Source organism: Mya arenaria, chromosome 11 (assembly GCF_026914265.1).
Source record: "Mya arenaria isolate MELC-2E11 chromosome 11, ASM2691426v1".
In the NCBI taxonomy this organism is placed as follows: Eukaryota; Metazoa; Mollusca; class Bivalvia; order Myida; family Myidae; genus Mya; species Mya arenaria.
In genome coordinates, this window is record NC_069132.1 from 56,768,312 (window position 1) to 56,787,328 (window position 19,017).

The 19,017-nt window shown below is 35.7% G+C and overlaps 1 protein-coding gene across 4 annotated transcripts in view; it reads right to left on the bottom strand.

Annotated features, from left to right (window-relative positions):
- LOC128207816 (steroid hormone receptor ERR2-like) overlaps positions 1 to 19,017 on the bottom strand; it is a 91,441-nt gene that overhangs the window by 46,921 nt on the left and 25,503 nt on the right. For 2 of the 4 annotated variants that reach the window (XM_052910960.1, XM_052910956.1), the window contains exon 1: positions 3,940 to 4,218. The exons of 1 other annotated variant lie outside the window; for it this stretch is intronic. The gene's annotated coding sequence lies outside the window, so the exon portion shown is untranslated. Of the gene's footprint in view, positions 1 to 3,939; positions 4,219 to 15,284; positions 15,416 to 19,017 lie in introns of those variants that run through there. One more of the 4 variants, XM_052910959.1, reaches the window with a different exon arrangement.

The window sequence follows — 19,017 nt, forward strand, 5'->3', positions numbered from 1 at the left end:
TGCAATCCAGTCTGATAACCATATATTTCCTCTGATTGTCCATATCGGCTCAGCGCTCTTTGGTATCTTTTTCTTAATATTTGTGTATCTTTAGAACTAGACATTAATTTGACAAAATCAAATTACAGAATGATGATTGCCTTTCTTTTCATATTAAAACACACACAAAAACTCACTTTAATCTCGCCCGCCCAAATGGAAAAGATAACTCAGGCACAAACAGAAAATTATATTTTTTTCACTTCTCCTGTAAACATGCAGTATATCATTTCTTAAATGTCAGTCACAACAAAAGACAACCCTTATTATTACTGGTTTTGTTTTCCAAAAGCAATAATTATGTTTCTGGCGAAGCTAACACCAAAGGTATGGCCATAATTTATAGAAACTTCTTAAAGGGACTCGGTCATGTTTTGGCACCAATTTATCTCCTTCAGTAATGCATCTCAATTGTTATATTATAACTGTATTACTTACTCTTTGATGCCGAAATGGCAGAAAAAATATGCTTAAAGTATAAAAAATATATTAAAAATTTGACAACAAAACTCATACAAAAAAATGCATTTTGCAATATGAGCAAATCGCTTTAAATATAAGCCTCAACCAGCTTAAATAACTTAAATCTATCAGCCAAAATACATACTTAAGTTAGATTTGTGATAATTGAAAAATGGATTATTGTGATTATCATAAGGATAATTCCTTCTTTAATTCTAAAACTCTTAAAGAAGTTAATATGATGCAAATTATACAAGAACAATAAAGTGATCTTAGCCTGATCCTATCATAAGGGATTAAAATATTTAGTTTTGAGAAATTTGGACCTGGGTAGGAGCTTGCCACTTTTACCACTCGCCCATCTCATATACTATTTTAGGTCTGTAAAACTGTCACTTATTGATGACTTGCTATAATTGTAGTAGTATCAGCACATAATAAACCACATGATTTAGGACCATCGAAAGATAACATGACCCAGTCACTATTATGACCATTGAGCAACAGTGTGACCCAGGAAGTTGAAACAGTCACTAATGAACAATGATAGACAGTGTGACCCAGGAAGTTGAAACAGTCACTAATGAACAATGATAGACAGTGTGACACAGTAAGGTAAAACAGTCACTAATGACCAATGACAGACAGTGTTACCCAGTAAAGTGAAACAGTCACTAATGACCATTGATAGACATTGTGACCCAGAAAATTGAATCAGTCACTTAAATTATGACCATTGAAAAGTAATGTGATCCATTCATTTGTAAAAATTGTCAATAATGACCATTGAAATAAAATGTGACCTGGTAAGGTGAAACAGTCAGTAATGGCATTATAAGAGTGATCCAGGAAATCTTAAACAGTCACCAATGACCATTGAAAGGTATTGTGACCCATTCAGGTGTAATAATTGTCAGTTATGACCATTTAGAGATTATCTGACCCAGTAAGGTGAAGCATGATATCATTGCCCACTCCTAGAGGAAATATTCCCTGTGTCAATATTGAAACACCACTTATCAAACTGCCAACATTGTTACAGAATGGCAGAGCACCTTGAGGTCAACTTCTAGTACATGTCCAAACAAACGAATAATAGCGCTAAAAGTTAAACAAAGCTTTGTATAACATGACAAAAGCTTCCTTAAATGGCCTTGTTTGTATGTCATGTAAAAACAGGTAACTGATGCTATATAGGAACTAGTTATACATCTCAGACCTGTGGAAATTCTTTATCTAAATATTTTACCCTGTTTCATAACTTCAACTTTATACATAATCTATCATAAATAATGCTTAAAAACAGATAAAATAGTGACTGACAAACAAGATACTTCTGTTTAAACACATTTAAAAACGTGCTTCACTATTATAGTGTTATCGTCTTTCAATGAGCTACTTAAAAAATAAATGACAAGAATTGAGACCTCATGAAAGTAAAAAGTTCAGAAAATTAAATGGAGATGTATGGTTCAGTAAACAAACAAAAAATGTGAAAAGGGAATATATGACAAGATCTTCAAGCCTGTCTGGTTCCTATAAAAAAAAATTTTTTTTTTTCATTTTACCACTCAGACACTTAAATATACATATATATTAAAGTTGTCATCAAAATTAGCACAAACCACAAACAATATCTGCGTTTGTAAAATTTGTTTGGCACGTTTGCCCGAGAAAAGACTTTAAAACAGCCGGGCGAGCTACAGTTTCTGAATCGAGGTAAGTTAATTAAAAGAGAATTCAGACTTGTTGATCCAAAGTCAAAATCAGATTACTGTGAAAATACAAAAATCTCCCAGCAAGCATGCATTGATCGTAATAAGACTATAAGAGTGGGTTTCCGGAGTGATTGAATATTGATGAGAAGTGAGCATCCATCATTATGGCGGCCTTTCCTAGGTCTGGTTCATGGCCGCGTAGGACACTCACAGCAGCCATCCATCAATAGATCAATACCAAAGAGCCAGGCAGTATATATGCCCTTATAACTTCATTTATATCAACCCTATCCAAGAATTAGCTAGTTAATTTGCGTAAGAATACTAACAGTAATAATAAATGCGCGAAACTTTCTTGACAAAAGTTGTTTTATTTTGAGACAAAAATCAGTTTTTGTGATTTGATTTTTTTTCTTAAACAAGAAATTAACTTGAAGAAACTGAGAACAGAGTTTCTGTATTGATTTCCCCTGTCGTTCAGATTCAGTAAAATATCTGAGGAGAGTGCAATTCAATTTCACTGTCAGACAAGTCACGGAATGGAAAAACTCAATGCCTTTTGTAACAGCTTAATCGAAAAAATTTACTACACAGTCAGCAGTGATTTCTTGTACCTCAGACCAATCATAAACTAGCCTACCCTGATAACACAAAGGACGAACTACAAGCAGCTGTTACCCGCTTTCAATGAGCCCTACCTATAGGGGGCCATAACCATGAGTCATCGTTTTATCACTACTTACAGGATGTTCCAATCCCCATTTTTGTCTTTTTTGCTATTTGATCAATGCGTGCGATCAACTATGCATGCGGTAAACATCATCTGGTTTAAAACTTCCTTTAGAATACATACATGTGATATTTAACTTCTGTGTGCAAACGAAAGATATTGTGCCTTTCAATTAATTGACGTACAAACTTATGCATACATGACATTAAGTTAAGTATCATCAACCAAGTACTTAAGTATACAACAATACATTCACTTAACAAAAACATTTATAGCATAGAGTGTAACATTTGTATAAAACAAATATCATCTTTCAACAAGATAAATACCTCATCTTTAACATTAACTTTTATCATGGGTTTCATTTAAACAGGATATAATTGCTCACATAATCATAAAACATCACTTTTTCTTCCCACATGAATGCCTAAAAAGCAGTTTAACATTACAATTACAACCAAGAATTTGTTGTTTACATTCATTTTACTTTTTTCTTCCATCTATTCTATTACCAATATCAATCACACATATGACCCAGAATCCGGACATGTTTTGTACAGGAGCCAATATTTACTAATAACATCAATATTGTAGTAGGTTAGAGGGCTTATCAGTATCTAGGCACTGTATTATAGTATTTAAGTACTTGTTTTCAAAATCCTTTGTTATTCAAGTAACTTTATCATTATTATACTAATACCTAAATTTCCATATACATACGACAAGTATTATTTCAGAACAGAAAAATAAAATGAAATTTTCAGTTATGTAACAGATTTTAATACATAATACATTAAAAAGTAAAGTATGATTTTCCCATGAATTCCTTTACTCTCAGACAAATTGATCAATTAATACGAAACCCACGTGGCTATCAGCCAGTGTAAAATTCCACTCCTTATAGTTTTATCAATAATATAGTAGGCTTCAACATTTTAACTCAAATATCATGAATGAAAAGTATATTATCACTGTACAAATTCAACTCACAAATTTTGATGTTAGGTGTTAAAATCCAATTGTCACTATTTTTAATAAGTTTTATTAGTTATTCCTTTGTTGCTAATGTAAATTATAATCCAGCAAAAAGAAATGAACACACTAGCACATGCTTAAACACTAGCGAACAAATACGTCACTCCCCTCTTGCCACATGTTCAATACTGTCGGTCTTCAACTATCCTACTCCGCTATATAGCTACCACAGTGCTTCGATTATCATATAAACTTCTACCTAGCAGTGCGAGAGTTGGCCTTAAACCATCCACCATCGGGGTCAACAACGTTGTTGCTCTAGTAAGGTGCTGACAGGGTTTATATATTATAATGCATATATTCAAAGCTGACCTTAGAGTAAGTAAGTCTACTTTCAAGGGCCACTTAAAAATTGACAAATAACTAATCGCAAATCAAATCATATATTATTGAGAGGACGGATGAGTATAATGGGTAATATAAAATATCTATCATAAAAACTTGACTATTTAAAAGTCATTTTTTTTCATGTAGGGCACAGAATTACAGTCCGTAAATTGCGAGAGTTCACAGCTAGGTTTAAATACAACATGCCTTATACACGCTTTCGATATATATCATACAATATCAGATAAAATTGCTGGCTTTGAATTTTAAAGAGTTTTTGGGTCAGTACAGATAAAAAGGCAAATAGTAATGTTATTAGAACGCAAGTGAAAAACAAACTTTTAAACTTTTTCTGAGCGGTAAATTTAAGTAAACGTATCAATTAGAAATGTAAATCACTATACATTTTATTTATTTTTTTGCTTCAACTGAAGTATTATAAACGACAGCCACATGAAATTAAAATAATAATCAAAAGAAGTTTTCAGTTTGAAAACAATTTTTATTAAAAAGGAAATGAATGATTACATAACCTACAAACATTCCCACAGTAAGGTTTTCCTTTACTTTCAGCTAGTTTCTTTCCGCTTTTCGATAAGCATAGCTGGCATGCTGTAATCATGTTATATTTGATGAATGTCTAATCATTAATTGAATGTCTATAAGAGTAAAGAGCATATTCAGCAGAAATCCTTGAGAACTCCATGAACTGATCTGGTGACAGAATGGTAAGGCCTCCATATATCAACAGAGGTATGAAGCGTACTTAACTTGAACCACAAATCATTTCAAAGGGCCATAGCCAGAACTGTGTCATTAAGCTGGTTTTATATACTAAGATAGTACACTTTGTCCAGTTCTTAACTGAATGCTAAATGTGCACTTCCTTGCCAGCCAACAAGGGCACAGAAAATGGATACCAACCCCTGGTCCGTTTCTCAATTGGCAAGAGTAATGTCCCTTGATACAATCATAACGCTGAAAGTTGCCAAGAGTTACAAATCTTGCCTCACTCATGCATACTATGAGAGTTGCCAAGAGTTACAGACCTTGCCTCACTCATGCATACTATGAGAGTTGCCAAGAGTTACCGACCTTGCCTCACTCATGCATACTATGAGAGTTGCCAAGAGTTACAGACCTTGCCTCACTCATGCATACTATGAGAGTTGCCTAGAGTTACAGACCTTGCCTCACTCATGCATACTATGAGAGTTGCCAAGAGTTACAGACCTTGCCTCACTCATGCATACTATGAGAGTTGCCAAGAGCTACAGACCTTGCCTCACTCATACATACTATGAGAGTTGCCAAGAGTTGAGAGTTGCCAAGAGTTACAGACCTTGCCTCACTTATGCATACTATGAGAGTTGCCAAGAGTTACAGACCTTGCCTCACTCATGCACACTATGAGAGTTGCCAAGAGTTACAGATCTTGCCTCACTCATGCATACTATGAGAGTTGCCAAGAGTTACAGATCTTGCCTCACTCATGCATACTACGAGAGTTGCCAAGAGTTACAGATCTTGCCTCACTCATGCAATATGAGAGTTGCCAAGAGTAACAGACCTTGCCTCACTCATGCAATATGAGAGTTGCCAAGAGTAACAGACCTTGCCTCACTCATGCAATATGAGAGTTGCCAAGAGTAACAGACCTTGCCTCACTCATGCAATATGAGAGTTGCCAAGAGTAACAGACCTTGCCTCACTCATGCAATATGAGAGTTGCCAAGAGTAACAGACCTTGCCTCACTCATGCAATATGAGAGTTGCCAAGAGTAACAGACCTTGCCTCACTCATGCAATATGAGAGTTGCCAAGAGTAACAGACCTTGCCTCACTCATGCATACTACGAGAGTTGACAAGAGTTACAGACCTTGCCTCACTCATGCATACTACGAGAGTTGACAAGAGTTACAGACCTTGCCTCACTCATGCATACTATGAGAGTTGACAAGAGTTACAGACCTTGCCTCACTTATAAATGTATATGGTATAAGTTGGCGAGAGTAAATAACGGTATATAACTCCATGCACTTTCTACCATTCTCTTCCTTATGTTACTACAATTTCTTTGTTATTCAGAAGTAGGTGTTTTTTTCTTTCAACATAAATTACACAGCAACAACAACAGTGAACGCTAATGCTGATAACAGGTTTCATTTCAAATTACATGTTTAAAGCAAACAGAGGCTCATTACCAAAGGGATGAAATGACTTTGGAGGAAACCTACCCCAGAGACAATATTGCCATTAACTCTAATTAATCAATGGACATTGCCCTTAAATATGAGTTGAGTTTCTAGAACATTGAATGTTCAATAGAATTCAGGCAGTTCAGTTGGTCAGACCTTTTTAATCACAGGATAACATATCAGTTTTTATGTCAGTTTTAACAGCCATCTTGACCAAGGCCCAACCAGCCCCTAATGCAATCCCTGGGGAGGTAATCACAGGAACTTCAATGGTAGATATTCATAGGAGCTCCCAGGATACATTACCAAAGGAGCTGGATACATTATCACAGGAACTCCCATGGTTTGTTTTCAATTGAGCTCCCAGGGTACATTACCAGAGGAGCTCCCTGGGTACATTATCACTGTGTGGAGCCACCAGGGTACATTATCACAGGAACTCCCGTGGTATGTTTTCAATTGAGCTCCCTTACAGGGTACATAATCACAGGAGCTCCCAGAGTACAATATCACAGGAGCCACCAGGGTACATTATCACAGGAGCCACCAGGGTACATTATCACAAGAGCCACCAGGGTACATTATCACAGGAGCCACCAGGGTACGTTATCACAGAAGTTACCAAGGTACGTTATCACAGGAGCCACCAGGGTACATTATCACAGGAGCCACCAGGGTACATTATCACAGGAGCCACCAGGGTACGTAATCACAGGAGCCACCAGGGTATATTATCACAGGAGCCACCAGGGTATGTTATCACAGGAGCCACCAGGGTATGTTATCACAGGAGCCACCAAGGTACATTATCACAGGAGCCACCAGGGTACATTATCACAGGAGCCACCAGGGTACGTTATCACAGGAGCCAGCAGGGTACGTTATCCCAAGAGCCAGCAGGGTACGTTATCACAAGAGCCACCACATCATCACAGGAGCCATCAGGGTACGTTATCACAGGGGCCACCAGGGTATGTTATCACAGGAGCCACCAGGGTATGTATCACAGGGGCCATCAGGGTATGTTATCACAGGAGCCACCAGGGTATGTTATCACAGGGGCCACCAGGGTATGTTATCACAGGAGCCACAAGGGTATGTTATCACAGGAGCAACCAGGGTATGTTATCACAGGAGCCACCAGGGTATGTATCACAGGGGCCATCAGGGTATGTTATCACAGGAGCCACCAGGGTATGTTATCACAGGAGCCACCAGGGTATGTTATCACAGGGGCCACCAGGGTATGTTATCACAGGGGCCACCAGGGTATGTTATCACAGGAGCCACGAGGGTATTATCACAGGGGCCATCAGGGTATGTTATCACAGGAGCCACCAGGGTATGTTATCACAGGGGCCACCAGGGTATGTTATCAAAGGAGCCACCAGGGTATGTTATCATAGGAGCCACCAGGGTACATAATTACAGGAGCTTCTTGGGTACATTATCAGACCCAACATACCAAGTTTCACCAGGAGCTGCATGCAGATAACCCATCCTTGTTTGTATCTTCATCAACAGCTTGTTTTTGCTGTGAGCTATTGTGTCCATTGCGTCAAGGGCCAAACATTAACGTCACAGTCAAACTTGACAATAGGTTTTGCGAGCAATAATGTCACATTATGAGTAACATGGTTACCGATGGATATAACGCCTGATTTAACACCTTACTTCCATTGATCCAAGCCAAACAAGGAGTAAAATACCCCTTTCAATATTTCAATTTGAGCAACAAATCTAATCAGATTTAAAAGTTACTAATCTTTGAAAATATATAATCTGGATTTATGTGAATTATTACCTATTTTTTTGACAGTACAAGTACAAGAACACTAGATTGAAACGACCCTGAATCCATCATGTATATATATAGCCTTACATTCTATGCACTAAATGACCACTATTTGCCTTTTCTGCGAAGAATTTGATTCAATTTTTCACATGTTGTTTTATGTTTTCACAATATTCATAGAAGTTCTGAATTATTCCAGCAATCTTATCAAAAATCGTGTTATGAGATATATATATTCTGAAACGAATAGTACGACTGGGAATGCTAGACAATGTTTATTTTTATATGATATCCTTCACTTGATTCAACTGCAGAACTTCCTAATTTTACAAAGTTTTGTCACATCTAATTAATATTAAAGAAGGACCAAATGTCTTTTATTTGGTACTGATATTATACCATATGCAACAATCTAGCATGTGGCATTCAAAATTAATGTGACTACTATGTTAATCAAACAAAAATTTGAACCTACTTAAAGGGACTCGCTCATGTTTTGTAAAATGCACTCTTATTTTTATTATGAAATAGTGTGGCAAATCATTAGGAGTGTTAAAACAAAGATACCAAAAGATGGAACCCTTCAGCAAATGTTGGTATTTGCTAAAATATTATCTCTGAAGACCACAATTTTCATTAGCAATTATAATGACTTTGAGCGATTCTTTGTTGCCTAATTGGATTGATTATCATTATTATGTGATGTTATCAATGTATTGTTAAAAGGTCAAAGTATCCATCACTTTTGCATTAGACCTGGTTGCCTAGCGGTTAAGGTGTCGGTTTTTCTTATTTTTTCTTCACTTTACAAGCATTGGTTCCCAACCCAGGAAAAAAAAAATTAATACTATAATTGCATTTTTTTTCCTGCAATTTCAATATCATAGATTAAAATAATGATAAAACAAAGTGTTTTTAGATGCATTACAAGGAAAACTTTTTTTTGGTCCAAAAACATGAGCGAATCCCTTTAAAGTGAATTAAACACTCTTAAAGTGCTGATCATAAGAAAAAATGAAGCTTTATCATACTTAATGCCCATTATTGCTCGTAATGTATGTAAAATAAGCTAATCAACTTTTCACCATACGGAACAATGATGGCATTGAAATTGTATCGTTTTAGAGTATTAGTTCAATTCTTCAAGGATCTTATTTCCATATCGTCTCGTTACTCACATTTAATTTTACAAACTGAACGTGAATAGAATTTCTGAAGTTGATCTTCAACAGAATATATTGTCCCTTACAATCTTTTTTCTTAATCTTCAAGATAGCATCAAACTTGATCTTTAAACATCATTAAACAACAATTAACATGGACAATGTGAATGAGGAATGGTCTGCTGGGCGTCCCAAAACCGTGCCAGTAGTCACAACGATTCACAAAGTTAACATAATTGTCATTTAAGACAATGATATGTTCAGTTAACATAATTGTTAGGAAGATGTTCAATTTCTGTCATGTCATTCATTTTTGATGAAGTTTAATAAAATTGTTTGAAATAACATTATAAAAGAATCAATATTATATGAATATTTATGCATTTATTAATTCCACAATCAAATTTTAATAAATTTCCATTTCTAATGATTTATCCATGATAAATCATAAAGAATTTCAACTTTAGCTGGTGCTTAAAGGTCAGCCCATTGCCACTCATCTGATACTCACTCCCTGTGACTGATTTTGCGTTGACAATGTGCCAGCCACTGAGGTTGTATGCTAACTCAGTTAGATGACCTGGAGCTAAATCTAGCTATCACTAATTATAATTATTATCAAAAAAAAAAGACAATTAACATGAGCATTAAAGGAGTACATTAACCTTCGTACGTATGCTCGGCCTATTTAACGGCATCTTTTCGTAAAAATATTTTTCTTAAAGAGCAACAGAGACAAATCTTTTTCTTTCTATTTGGAAACCTCTGTAAGCATTGAAATATCAGCTCATTCCTTATCAATTATTCGATCAAAACTAATTTTACACTGGAACAATACGGTTCACTGAGGCCAGACTTGATGAATAGTTTGATTGGTGTCTCATAACTGAATGACAAAAATACCCACAACCCTAATGTTTTTTAAAGGGACTAGACACCAGATGATACAATTGCAAGAAAAAAGAAATTGTCAAAAACTTACATAAAATCAACATCATTGTGTACAATTGAATCTTACTGAGTTTTCACATTGCTTTAATACTACACATTTATCTTTCTCCATTTATTTATCTTTCTCCATTTTAGCCATTTATCTAATTCAAAATAATTTTAACTGGGGTTGTCTACCACATAAAATCAAAGTTAGTTTAAAAATAGCATTGGTACACTTATCTTTACTCATTAACTGAGAGACCATTATGCGCTATTTTTAAACAGGGAAACTCAGATGAGACACAGCATGATTGTTGTGTTCACTCGTTTAATCATGAAAAATGATTATTATCAGCCTCCTTCTAGCTAGCATTGACAATCCTATGCTTGTCTTGAGGAAACACTGCATTTGCCGATTTCTGGACTATCTGGTGTCTAGTCCCTTTAAAGCCTCTTCATTGGTGAGATTGTTGTGTCATATTTCATTACTAAATTAAGGGTTAAGAAGTAATACTTCCGACCTACCCACCTCTAAAAATGTTTGGCTGGGTTAAGGCCAAACAAGCCATTTATAAAATTGTGGCCTGAGCCTACAGGATAAATTTCTGCTTACAAGGCCACCAAAGCATTGGAATAAAGTTGTACCAAGTTCATATTATTGAACTGAACCGGTTATTATCATTTGTAACACTGCAATTACTGTCGAAATAAAGAGTAATGAGAGAGCACCTGTCACTACTGTACACTGAACATTCCAACAAGCATATTGATGATAACAGAAAAAGATCTAACATGCTAGTCTGTAGTGCAAGTGGACCCCAACGAGCGTCTGTGGTTCTTAGTTGACAATGATCAAAAAACCTGAACAAATATCTAGTTTAAACAGTTCGTTTATTTAAAAGAAATTACAATGATTGTAAAGACATTTATAGTTACTCTCATTGGCACGAAACCCAGAGCCCAGAGAAAACCCACTTGTCGAGCTCAGTGACCACCAAGCGCAAAATTTAGCCAGGACGCTTTGGTAAGATTCGAGTGCAGACAACCAGAGTTATACGATACTTTGTATTTATCATGAAAGAGCTTGTTAATTGTCACTAACATGTCTACAACTTACATGTTTACCAAGTTTCATATTAATAGCTTCACTTAAACAATTCTGTACAACTTATGTTTGTACAAAGTTTCATATCGATAGCTTCACCAACATCTGTACAACTTACTTGTGTACCAAGTTTCATATCAATAGCTTCACTTACAATTCTGACCAACTTACTTGTGTACCAAGTTACACATTAATAGCTTCACTAACATCTGTACAAGTCTTATATGAGTCACAAGTTATGGCCCTGAAAACGACATGATAAGAAAGTAATTATTTTCACTGTATCTGAGACAAGTAAAATTATAGCAAATAATATTTTACATCCGTATATCCACAAGCCATACATTAGAAGAAAAACGGAGGAAGGCAGACAATGCCAAGGAAAGTCCAAGCCATTATTTATTCTGTACAAAACAGTCCAGGACGGGGCGGTCTCAAATTATAGCATACAAAGACAAAAAACATTCCAGACACTAAACTCTGGTTTGAGAATAGAAAAACACTTCAGTCTGTCAATGCAGGAGAAGAAAAGAGCCCCATTCAATCAATGGCCAGCAAACTAATGATCAAAACTGAGGCGGTCAGCTTTCAGATGTGGCCAAGCGCCACGAAATACACATGCTGGATGCCAAACACTGAATAATAAGTGTAGACAAATGTCACCATCCATCTTGATAATGCAGTATTTGTGAGACAAAGCCTCTTGTAGCATTGCATAAACTTTGCGAGGATCATAAGAAAATGCTTACAATGTCTATCCCAGGGTTGGTATTCATTAAACATCTTAAGTCATTTCTTAATGCACCAGTCAATTGTAACCACGGCCCCCAAGGTCTGGGGAATAGCGGGGACTTTGACTTTCGCTTGAGCCAAGTCGGGGTAAAATCCCCAAACTGTGGGGACAAACTGCTGGTTAAATCCCCGCGAAATGCCCCCGCATCCCGGGGACATCCTAGGTTAGGCCCAATCCCCTCTATTTCGGGTGCGAGACAAAACCACCGCATTCACCCGGCACTGCGGGGCCACCTGAAAGGTAAAAACACCGCCAATTTCCCCGAAACATGGTGGGGCCCTGGTTACAATTGACTTGTGCATAGCTTGAGTCGTTTTCTGAAAATTCTCATGGTCAAATTAACATCAAAGTATGTATTTTCAATCAAATCAATGAAATTAAAGTATTTCAGTTATTATCAAGTTGTTATATATCCTAAGAGCAGAGAGAAACTTTTCTCCAACCTAAGATAAGTAGATCCAAAACTTTAACCATGCTAGAAATTCTTATCTTGCCATTATGGAACTCCTTTTTAATGGTCATCACATTTTAATTACCTCCCTTGTTGAAGACTGTCAGATAAAACATGTACCCATATTGAACTCCTTTTTAACGGTCATCACATTGTACCTCCCTTGTTGAAGACAGTCATCTATGGCCTCATAAAAACCTTATCCTGTGGCAATATTTAGAATGCTAATGAATTATTTCTCGCTTCAAATGTCTCCATAAAAAAGTTTTCACGCACCTTTCAAAACACCCTACGCTTGGGTCACGATAAAATCTTACACTCTCTGCCATGGAAGATACTTATAATCTTAAGAAAATGACTTAAGTTGTTGATAAGTACCAGGTCAGAATTAATAAGTTGTTATTTAAGCATTTCGTCACCTACATTACAAGTGTGTTTTGTGTGTCTTTTCTACTGAGAAGTAAATAAACTGTTCTGAAAAACTGAAACAAAATATGTCCACCAGGTTTGAGGGTATTTTAGCGGGTTGGTCTTGAGACACCAGTGGAATCATTAATAAATCAGCTAGGGGCAATAATTACAAACAGTCTCATATTGTCTGAGTTCATCCTCAATTGGCAATGCTGCAAATCTTCTATCTCTTTGTAACTTTATTTGTTCCAGTCAAGTATTTACGATGAATTTTGCTGAATTATATTACTATCATTTGAAGCTGACATTTATTTTTGTATTAAAAGAGACGATTCTTTGTAACTTAATAAGAGTGCTTTAGACTGACTCAGACTTCAGACTGTTTATAATCACTGCCCATGACCGGGCTGCTATGAGTATGAAACATGTATAAGCCTGAAATAGACTTCTATATTCACTTCTGTCAAAATATTAACGCGTGACAATGAATAAATACACCTTTAATTAAATTTACAAATCAAAGCAACATTAGAATTCACGGCTACATTTAGTTTGATTTTATCCAGGAAACAAAGTCCATCGCATGTAATAACATGTACATAATTAACTTCAACGTAACAGTTATTTTCGTCATATGACATGAATTTCAAATGCATTCTACATGCGTAGTATTTAAGTTGACAGTTGACAGTTTCAATCCAAAAAATGCAAATAAGCAAAACTTCAACGACAATTTGCACACTCAGCAAAAACAATTATAATTATGATCGAGCCCCAATATCACTTAAGTACTTTAAAGTCAAATCTCAAACTCAGTCTCAACTCGATTTAGAATGTAAAATAAAAAGTTTTTAAAAATGACATATGTTTTAACACCTCTTAAAATCTCATTCTATCATTGAATATGTTGATTAAAGGCTTCGGCATGATTCCAAGGCAAAAACGTTCTACGACCAAAAAAGAACTTTATAGTACAATTCATTGTTTTTTAACGAATTAGTGTTTTTTTAAATATTGACAATATCTTTTTATCAACACATTCTATGAGAAAAATTGTTTTTAAAAAGGAGAAAAAAAAGGCAAGATTTTGAATCATTTTATGCTCTTAAGAGGTAAAATGAGTTAAAATTGAGAATAAGTTTTGACTTGAGTATTTTTGTGATACAGGGGCCCGATCTTTGGCCAAATAAGTAACGTTCGCTGTCTCCCAGCATATCATGCTTTAAACCCCAGAATGTGGCGGGGGTTTTCATGAAATTAACAAGTGAAGTCCCCATGGATTTTGTGACATTTCCACATACTTATTAGCTAGAAGCATCTCATTTTCAGAGCCAGTGGTCAATCATCAGGGCCTGAAGTATTCAATATTGATCTTATCCTTATCCTAAGACATGCCTCAGTGATTCCATTCAGCCTATTGGTCAGCTAAATATACAGGCCAATCAAAACACGATTAGTTAAGAATCTAATCTTAAATTTAAGTTCAATCGAAGTTGCTTGTTGAATACGGTTGCTTGTTGAATACGGCCCCAGATCTATCAATTTAAGTGACACTTGAATAAACAAGCAAGTACACAATAGTTCCCAATTATATCTATCTCAATAATACCATTATATTATGTATATAATAATACATACCACAATAATTCTATAATCTTTTGTACAAATATCTGCATAAGTTTAATGAACATGCGTTTGTAAAAGACGTTAAAAATCTTTAAAAAAAAGTTATAATTGTCTAATTAATTAAATATGTTTATATTCATTATCAAACCACACATAATTTGTAAAAGACGCTAAAAACTATCTAAATAAGTTATATTTGCCTAATTAAGTTTTTTTGTTAATATTCATTATTATACCACACATAACAAATACATCATTCTCTGTCTGTTTTCCGTGTGGTTAAAGACAAAAAGGAAACCATACCATCAACAAATAACAAATCTGTTATAATATGTCAACAAAGCATTTTAAAGAAGGAACTTACTCACATTTCTTGTCTATTCAAATATTTACGATCATATATCCACTTTATTCAGGTATTTTGATATATTTGAGAAGTTTGTTAATTCAAAAATATTTTGCCACTTTTATGAGTTAACAAAAATATAAGTCCTTACTTGACAAATTTCAGAGCCGCAAATCTTATTGTATGAGATTAACCACTCCAATCATATAGTAATCATTGTCAATAGTGGAATTGGGTTTAGCGTTACAGGTTTAAATTCCGATATTAAATCACTACATATTGTATCTACTCCAACAGTATATGCGCACTGTTTTAAAACTAATCATTATGAAATCAGATATTGGAATTGCACGATATCTACGAGAATAATAGTAGGCTACAAGTGTGCCAGAACTGTACTGATTGTAAGAGAGATAACTCCCCCACTAAATAGGATGCCACAATACCCATTCTCTACGCTGCTAACTTATCCTTGGCAGCGACCCATGCATGGGCAAAGCTTAGCAAACCTATTGCTTGTGTAACAACGTATTTACGACTGACTTATACAATAATTAGAACAGACATTTTGCGTAAGTGGAACTGTGGCTTTTACGCAGGCAAAGCGTTATAATGAATTTCAAAGGTATTCTGGAGCATGTTACGTCTGTTCCAAAATGAACAATACCCCTCAGGATACAGATCATGAATGCCTGTCTCTGACGGAATGATTGTCGCACATTCCCACATCTCAACCCTCAAACTATGGCATCAGAGTGTGTCAATGAACTTAACAGCCCCCCCCCCCCTTATGAACGCAGCATCACTCTTGTCCCACTCAGCACTTAAACAGGTTAATATTTTAAGTTGATATTAAACTAAAACTTTTTTAAGCTAGATTGTCTCAAGGGAATTAATACAGCTGAAAGCAAATGTAAATCACTTTAAATCTGTTTTTGATGTTTCCTAGGCAGAAACCAGTACAGCGTCCTTTTTGAGAGGACAGGAGAACATGCACTGAAGTCGAGATCGAATCCATAAACTCTTGGGTGAGAACAAGGCACTAGTTTACCACTTGACCACTTATTTTTGAAACAGGTTTCCACCTCTAACTCAAAATGTTATTGGCTTATTAAGTAAGCTTAATTTAAGCTTAGTTGGCTTAACTCCATGAGGGGCTCAAGACCTCTCCTAATGGCAGGGTTTTGATAAGACCCTCAATCAGGAATTTTGCATAATTTCAAGTTTAATTTTCAGGTGTTTACCTTGAATTGTATGAAAACAAAATGTAATTGCCATGCTTTTGTCTTGAAAAAACATTTTCTGATTAAATGTGTGGGTGTCCTTTCGAAATACAGCATCAATTAACAGCACAGGGCGGGAATTGAATATTGTAATGTCTAGATGCGATTGATAATCCAACTTTACGTGAGTGTATAAAATTACGCAATATTTTATTACAGTATTTCGATTTTCTGGACATAATCGACATGTACCAGTATACGTCTTACTGTCTATGTATATGATAGTGTCCATTTGGCATAAGGCAGGCATACTTTGTAGATCGTCAAATTTAGACTCAACTTATTGGGTGTTTGTTGGTGCATTTGTCCGAAACCATCTGCGTAAAATTAATCAGAAACTTTGAAAAATCCTCAATTGTCATTAGCCCACACAAAAATACAAAGTCGGCTTATTAAAATGATGGTCATCAGAACAGGACTTAATCTTCACAGGAAACAGACCCGTGCTGGTTCCTTCATTCCAAGGGGGTCCCTGGGAATCTTAATTTATGTTTGCAATTAAACACTCCATGGCAATCAAATTAAACTTAGATCAATAAATACAAGCTAAAACTTGACATTTAATTAATGATATAATTCAAAAATTTACGTAGTTTTTCAACTGATGTAACGGCATACATTTGAGGTTGTTTTCGATAAATATGGCCGATGAATTCCGAATGCCTGTTCCTTCAATGGATATAATCAAGCTTAAAGAAAGAAGATAAACTAAATGGCATTACTGTCAATGACACTGCTGAACTGTTGAGTGTTTCAGAAAAGGCAAGTATATATCAATTTCAAAAAACCCTAACAAGGGAATATAACATGTAACTCATTAAATTACAAAAAACTATCTTCCATGTATGCCTGTATTTAGTAAACAATTTAGCTATCCAGTTCTAAAATGATTAATTACTTATTAATCAATATCGTTCTTTCAGAGTACAAAAAATGATTTACTTGCTCCCATCAATTAGGAAAAAAATACTATGGCAGAAACATTTCCCATGTTATCTGCCAATAAATTTCTGTTTTCTACCAGGAGAAACAATATGTTTGGATCCCAGTTACCTCTGTGTTTTATAATTACGTCAAAGTAAGAACTTTTTTCCCATTTTTATTACCATCTTTCTGCATGAAGGTCTTTGATACTCTTAAAGGAATTTCATCTTTCTCTCATTTACTTCACAGTAAATCCTAAAAGCATCTGACGTACTTGATTATTTTAAAACCATGTTTTATTTCATAACAATGCTAATAAAATGAACAAAAAAAAAACTTGGTTAGGCTTCCTAAGTAAATAAAGTCGAACAAGAATATCACAAGGAGCTATTTTTAAGTCATCAATAATTAACCGGTCGGTTGGTTTGGCAGTGAGTTTTACTCTCAGATTCTAGCTTTTTCATTCTGTCTAAGTTTAATTCTTTATCTCTAAAATGCACCTAATGATCACAACTCCAAGAGGGGTAATGTTTATTTGCGCCTGGCAGACTGAATCCGGCTTCTATCAATGATTAAACACCTATTGATCAGTCGCTATCAAATATTATTTGCACACAACAAAAACCGTGTAAAGAAAATCCTGACATAATCTACACTTTTTGTTTTCAAACATGAAACATGTCCAAACAGTATTCTAACAAACTCTAATCAGTTCAATTGATCATAAATCATCAATATATACTTCACATGTAAACGGGTACATATCAACAGAAACCTTCAGTCAGACTGCTATGGTGCAGTTTAATACTACTGTTCTTGAATTTACTTTGCAAAAATGAGCTCGTCAATCAGTTAAACAATTAGCACAATAATCACAATCTCATTTTTGCATCCAAGAGAAAGTCAATATATACCACCTCAACGGGGCCTCGGCTAGTCAAGTTCAACTCTTCAAAGAGTTTCGTTTGTAATTGCATCGTTTTTTCGCATGTTATTTAAAAGTATGTTCCAATTGCCTGATTGAACGTCAGAAGTGAAACCTATGTAAACTTAACAGGTGTAATGAGGTTGCATCTTCAGAAGTAATGCACCAGTCCATTGTAACCACGGCCCCCCCCCCACGTCCTGGGAATTAAGCGGCCGAGACTTATACTTTTGGTCCAGTCAAGCCCGGGTTAAATCTCCGCCCTGCTGAGACAAACTGCTGGTAAAATCCCCGCCAAATGCCCCCGCAACCTTGGATACCTAGGTAATGCCCATTCCCCACTATTTTCTGCAGGAATATAAAACCATCATATCCACCCAGCACTGCAGGGCCACCTGGAAGGTAAAAACACGGCCCATTTCCCCGGCTATCCCCAGTATACCCCTGAACCTGAGGGGGGGGGGGTTGACATAAAAACATACCAAACTTCCATAGTTTGATTGAGAGTTTAGTTTCCTGAAACACTTCAACAAACCTTTTCACAAAACTGCCTCTTGATGGAACCCTGTCAACACATCATTTTGAAAACAGGTTTGTCGAAGTGTTTGAGGAAACTAATCACCTAATCAAACTCGATCTAGTATTATAAAACGAAGGCGGGGCTCTTTAGGCGGCACAGACTGCCCTTTGTTTTATTTAAAATGGTGAAGAAAAAAGAAAAGTTATCTTTGCCTGAAGTATTCACAAACTGA